This window comes from Tupaia chinensis, unplaced genomic scaffold, assembly GCF_000334495.1.
Source record: "Tupaia chinensis unplaced genomic scaffold, TupChi_1.0 Scaffold145396_1, whole genome shotgun sequence".
In the NCBI taxonomy this organism is placed as follows: domain Eukaryota; kingdom Metazoa; phylum Chordata; class Mammalia; order Scandentia; family Tupaiidae; genus Tupaia; species Tupaia belangeri.
Genome location: NW_006205257.1, coordinates 3709400 through 3715460, shown reverse-complemented (window position 1 = coordinate 3715460; position 6061 = coordinate 3709400). Strand labels below are relative to the sequence as shown.

Below are 6061 nucleotides of genomic sequence, written 5' to 3'. Positions count from 1 at the left end.
AACCTGGTGTTCGTCTTTCCTTCCTCTCTTCCTTTTTTAAAAAAAAAAAAAAAATGTTTCTATTTCAGTCTCTTTCTCCCTCTTATACTGTGTCTATCCTTTTTTTTTTCTTTGTGATTGTTTTTGCAAGTTTGTTTTAAAAGTTCACAGCAAGCGTTCTTTTCTTTTAGACCAGGAGACCCTGATCTCACCCTGACGGTAAGATCAAAAGTCTCCGTTCGCCCCCAGCCTGCAGGCTTGGGCTGGGTCCAGACGCCTCCCTGAATGCAGATGTGCGGCCGCCGGCCTCCCGGGCTATAAAGCCGCCTCCAGCGCCTTCGCGCGCGCTGGAGCGCTCGGAGTTGCCGGGTGTAGACCCCAGGAGGGGCCGAGAGACAGAAGCGGGCTGCGACTGGCGGTTTCGGGTGGGGGCGCCGCGCGCGCTTGGTGACTGAGGCCGCAAGAGGCCGAAACTGCGGCCCCTCCAGGCCGGGGAGATGCGGCCGTAGGGCGTGAAACGCTTCTTGCGAGCGAGGAAACGGTGAGTTAGCGGACGCCGCCGGTGGCCTCACCGTTCTGGTCACCGCGCAGGGCGCCTCTAGTCAGGAGGAGGGTCGGCGCGGCACGAGGTCAGCTCCCGCCGGTCCCGGGCTCACCTTGGAAGCGCGGAGCGCCCACTTAGGCACTCCAGTTGCGATGTGCGCACAGCTCTGGGCACAGTTGGCGGAAAACGGGGAGTCCGCCCGGGTCGTGCTTCCCTCCTCCTTTCCTTCCCCTCGCAGTTTTCCCAACCTCTGTTCTCTCCACCCCTCCCCCTGCGGCCCAGGGCCTGAGCTCGAATCTCTGCTTCGCCTGCCGCCGCCGCTCGAGCGCTGCCTGGCCCTCCCCCGCTCAGGCGCCTCGCGCTGTGCGATCCGCCCTAACATCTGTCCGTCCAACCATTGGCGCATCCATCAGTGTCAGTGGGCTGCACATTGCAGCGACAGCCCGTCACGCACAACACGGGCTATGCGGAGTGCACACAGGCACCGCACCGCCTCGTCGGGACACGCAAACAAGATTCCTGCCCGGCTTGGCACGATCAGGATTTCTGATCTCTACTGTGTTCTTTTAGCCACACGCAACCCCACTCCCCTTAATATTGGAGTCCCGAAGTGTGCATAGTTTTGCAGGCCATTCTATGGAAGGGACAGATGAAGACAGGCAGCGTCGACGAGGTCCTTACACTCCACTAGGGTCTGGCTTTTTTTCTGTGGGATGGGTGTGGCTGGGAAAGAATGAAGGGAGGCTTCCCAAACCTGCACCAAGCCCAGTGTAGACCTGGAAGCCACCTGAATGTAAGTGCTTAACTCCGCTTTACCTGGGCCAAGCCTGGGTGGTCGATTTCTCCAAGTAGGTCTTAGTTAGGAGGTTTGCCGCTGAAACTTTGCGAGGCTGCCTGGCCGCTGCGTAACAGTGCCTGAACGGGAAGAGCAAAAGGAGGAAAGAAAACGTGGAACCCGTTGAGAACTAAGACCTCGATGTAGGCAGAAATGGTGTTTGAGTGGCCATAAGTCTGTAATTCACACATAATTTACCGAGGGAAAAAGGGCAGGGCCATATGCTTGAGAAACCAGAGCTTTACGCGAAGCGTCCCAGGCGCCTGTTGGTCCAAGAGTGTTGTGGTTGCATGTTGTCCTAGCTTTTGTCTCTTGTCCCGCCTCCCCGCCCTCCTGCCCCACTGTCCAAAGGATAAACATCTGCACCTTTGTCCTAGATCAGTCCTGTCTGGTCAAAGGGCCTTTCCTGTTCTCCCCACGAAGAACTTCAGAGGAAAGGTGTGCTAGGGACCTACTTCTCCAACGTCTGCCGGGCGGCTGTCCCCCGCGTTTGTCTATTTTTACTGCAAATATTTCTGTCCAGGCGCGTGGTGAGTTTTGCCCTTAGAGTCGACTACGCACGTGGGTTAAAAACCTGCGCGGCTGTTCATTCAGCGATTCGAGAATTAGGAGGGGGAAAGGTGCTGCTTTCAGGCAAGAGCTGAGGTGTGCTCGGATCCTGGGGAGGCCACAGGCTTGCGCAGCGCGCTGGCTGAGTCTTTCCTGTGGGAAGGAGAGATCGCGTTCTAGGGTGGCGGCTATGCACACCACATCCAGTTGTCCAACTGTTTTCATGGTAGCCTAGAGGGCGGAAAAGCCCATCCCTTAAACTAGCAATCTGCAGGAGATACACTGTTTAGAAATAATTTTTATCCCATTCACCAGAGAGTTGCAGATAATCTTTGAAAAAGCAACAACAGGCTTTGGCCCCGTGTAAATACTTGGTAACTTTTATTCGTGTAAATACCTGGTAACTTTTATTCGTGTAAGTGATGCTGAAAAGTAAACCCCTAGGCCAATGGGATGCTTCCACTTCAGGGAGGTGTCCTATTTCTGGGAAAACATTGTTAAACCCCTAAAATTAGAAGAAAAAAATGGGCAGGAGGGACAATGGAATGATTAACAGAAATACCCAAAGGCAAATCCCATAGGAGAAACAGGGGGTCCCATTGCAACCAGGTGGCTCACCAGCTGAGTAGTCACATTTATGAACCCAAAACATCTAAAAGGGTCTTGAAGGCAGTCCTGACTCTGAGGTTGTACCTCAGGCCCAAAGGAACCCCACTTCTCTTCAGAGGGGTGCTGAGCCATATTCTGCAGAAATGCATCTAAACAGCTTCTGCAGGCCAGAGATTAGAAATCCTACTTGAACTTTCCGAATTCAATGTGCTCTGGTCCCCTGTCCCTGAACCTACCTGCACCCTCAGTAAGTGCAGCTTTTGGGGGTAGGAGGTCCATTCCACCCCCAGACCTTGCTTAATCCTAGTTGGAGCTCCACCTGGAGGAGTTCCAAAATAAAAGCCAAACTCAGGTATGGCTTGAAACAGGTGTGTGGTGGAAGGGCAGGGTCCTGGCCAGAACCAGCCAGGCCAAAGTTACTAAGTCCCTTCTGGGAAGGAACAGTCAGGCCACCTCCCAAAGACAGCTGAGATTTTGCTCAGTGTGGTGATTGTGGGCACTGGGTAACAGCCCTCCTGACAGGAGAAAGGCAAAGGTGTATCCATCTGCATCTGGGGTGGCCGCTGAGGAAAAAGACTTTGGGCAAGAAGGAGTCCTTGTCTTTGAAGCTGCCATTGCAGGGCAGAGCCCAGGTGGGTAGGCTCTGAACCTGTGTACCCAGGGCCTAAGCCCTAACTTGTAGAGGGGCTGCTGTTGTCCCTGGAGAGGATTAGATCACCTGGAGGGACAGAGCATGCTGGGTAGTACACACAGGAGCCTGTGCCTCTTTTCAAAGTGCAGGGATATCTGGCCAAATGTGGGCCTTTGGGAAGCCAAGACTGGGTGACCAGGGGAGGCATCCCCAGGTGCCTTACTCCTGCCTGCACTGGCCTCTGTAACTCTGGTGCACCGGTCTGTCCCCTTCCTCATTCATCCCCATGCAGAAGTCTAAGGTAGGCAAGGGTAAAGAAGTGCCCTGGCACCTTGAATTGGGCCCAACCTCAGCCCTTGTCAGAGTGCAAAGGATTTGGACCCTGGGGCCAGGCCCTACATGGGTGTTAAATTGTTTGCTAAAAGTGCATTTTCACAGCAGTGAAGTTGTTTCTCTTTTTCCTGTAGCTTTGTTTGAAGGAACCAGATGTTTTGTCTGTAAATTCTCCCAAGAACTTTTACAGTTTTGATGTGAAATAAACCTTCGAAAATCCGGAGCGGCATATTGATGCCACTCCCGTGGAGCCTCAGAACGCCTGCATATGACCTGGAGTGGGGGTGGGGGAGCAATCTAGGAAGAAAAGTAGGGGGCTTCTTTTGGCCCAAGGTCAAACATAGGTTTTAGGAATGTAAAGCACCTCTCCCACATCCAACAAATGAGTGCGGAACACAAAAACACTCCCCACCCTCCCCATCTTGGTCAGAGTTTTCTACTTTATAAATGTCTTGTGGCTTGGGGCACAGAGGCTGAGACCAACTTTGACCACTGAGCCTGCTGCACACCAGCCGTTTTCCACCCGAACCACCCGACTCAGAGGCAAAAGGACCTTCGTTCTTCTGGGGGGGAGCCTTGATGCCAGATGTCCCCAGGGTGGAGGCAGCAGAGTGCAAGCGGGGACTGATGCAGCCTTGAACTTCTCAGCGTGCCTGGAGCGGGAGAACTTTGTATGGAAGTTGGTACAGTCTCCCAGGAAGTCAGAGCCCCAAGAATCGCCTCTCCACTGCTTCATTTTCTGCAGTTCAGAATTTCCAGGCAGTTATATAAACATTTTTAAAGGCGTGTATGCACTCCCCAGCGCGCACAAATACACAATCTTGGGCACGCGTGTGTGTGCACGTGTGCGCGTGCACACACACACACACACCTACACAACTAGCAGACAGACGGGAGGAAGAGAATTAAGATTATGGGTGAGGAAGGGTTCTTAGTCAATGCCCACCCTCTAGTTGGGTGATTCCCAGCGGCCACTTTCTCCGGTTTCCCTCGACGGGGGGGCTGGAGATTTTCATCTTCTCTGTCTCCACTTTCCTGTGCAGTCATTTGCACATCTTCCAACTACCTCCCCTTTCTTAGGAATTCTCTTTCGTTCAGTCATTTACAGAACTTCCCAAAACTTTTTTTGAAGACAGAAGATTAAATCAAGAAATCTAAGTCTTTGAATATTGGTTCAAGGGGCACAGATGAACGTTAAACCCAGTTTGAAAGGCGCAATTACTGGCAAAACGCCTTTCATCAAATCCTATGTAGACTTGGGTTGCACTGGGAATTCCCGAATACCTCGCTATAGGGTGTCGCGGTCCGCCCCCTCCCCCGGCTCCACCCCTAGTGAAATGGATTTTTGGAAACCATTTTGGCAGAGGTAAAAAACAAACCAACCAAAATAACTATACTAGAGATAGCTGCAGCCGCAGTGAGGCTTACCCCTGGCGGGGAGCGAGCAACTCTGCTAGTTCGAACACCGCGGTGGCCACCTTATCCCCGCGCGGTTTTCCTGAGCTGCCTGGCGCCTGCGGGTATCTGAATCAGAGCGTGAGCAGCCGGATGCTGGTCTGAACCCCGGCTCTTCGAATGCAGGAATCCTGAAAGAGAACCCAGAAATCAAACCACCGGGTCTTCGGAGACCAGACTGCCCAGCTTCGAGCGCCTGGTGACCTCGTTAACCGCCCAGGGAATTTACAAGAGCAGGAAGAATCTCGTTTCCTTTTTCTTTTTTCCGTCTTACACATTATGGCTTGTGTCTGTCCCTAAATTTCTTTTAAACGAGGAAGACCAAGCCTAACTCTCAGTAAGGCGACTTGGAAAGAAAGGGACAGCGCCTCATTCTTTCCCATTTGAATTTCTTGAAACTTGATGAATATCACTATTTCGACCAGAGCCAGGGTTGTTTGGGACAAGATAGAAAAAAAAGGGTAGATTACACGGGGCATGCAGATAGTCTCGCTGATCTCCGGGCTTTGATAACTCTAAGATTTCTTCCTTCCAGGCAGATTTCTTCCTTCTGAGCCCTGAATTCTGCGTTTGCTCATCTTCCTGCTGTGTGTCCTTTCCTGCAGCTCATTCCTCTTCTTTCTTTCTTTCTCCTCCTGTTTTCTTTTTGCGTTCTCTCTTCTGCCAGTCTCTCCTTGACCTTCATAAGAATTCTCGAATTTAGGGTCTACCAAGTGCTAGCCTCAGAGAAGTCAAGTCTTCCTCCCTGTGACAAGGCAGAGATGCCTCGTGTGCACAGATTGCGAGTAAACAAAGTAGTTTATAGTTTCTGCAGCTTTTTAGGTGGGGAGAGGAGAGGGAGGTCAGAAATAGGCTGACACTTGGTTTAAAATAAAAGAACATGTTAAGAAGTTTCAAAGCTGCCAATAAAACCCTTTAAGTGGCTTGTGATTCAGTGCCGGGAGTTGCGGTGATGGCATTGGTAAATGACTCTAATGCCCAAAGAAAAATATTACAAATGCCGCTGTCTCGGCCACCAATCGGGCGCCACTCTCCATCGCGGGCGGTGGCTCCTCTCTGGCGCTGAGGGCACCCGTATTTGCATGATAAATTGACCAGACTGGCGGCAGCGCAAGGAAAAATTAAA

The 6061-nt window shown here is 52.0% G+C and overlaps 1 long non-coding RNA gene across 2 annotated transcripts in view; it reads left to right on the top strand.

The window, feature by feature from the left end:
• The first annotated feature begins 142 nt into the window (after positions 1-142).
• The window catches only part of LOC114006029 (uncharacterized), an 89354-nt gene continuing 83435 nt past the window's right edge, over positions 143-6061 (top strand). For both annotated transcript variants that reach the window (XR_003547803.1, XR_003547801.1), the window contains exon 1: positions 143-520. This is a non-coding gene — a long non-coding RNA (uncharacterized LOC114006029). The remainder of the gene's footprint in view (positions 521-6061) is intronic.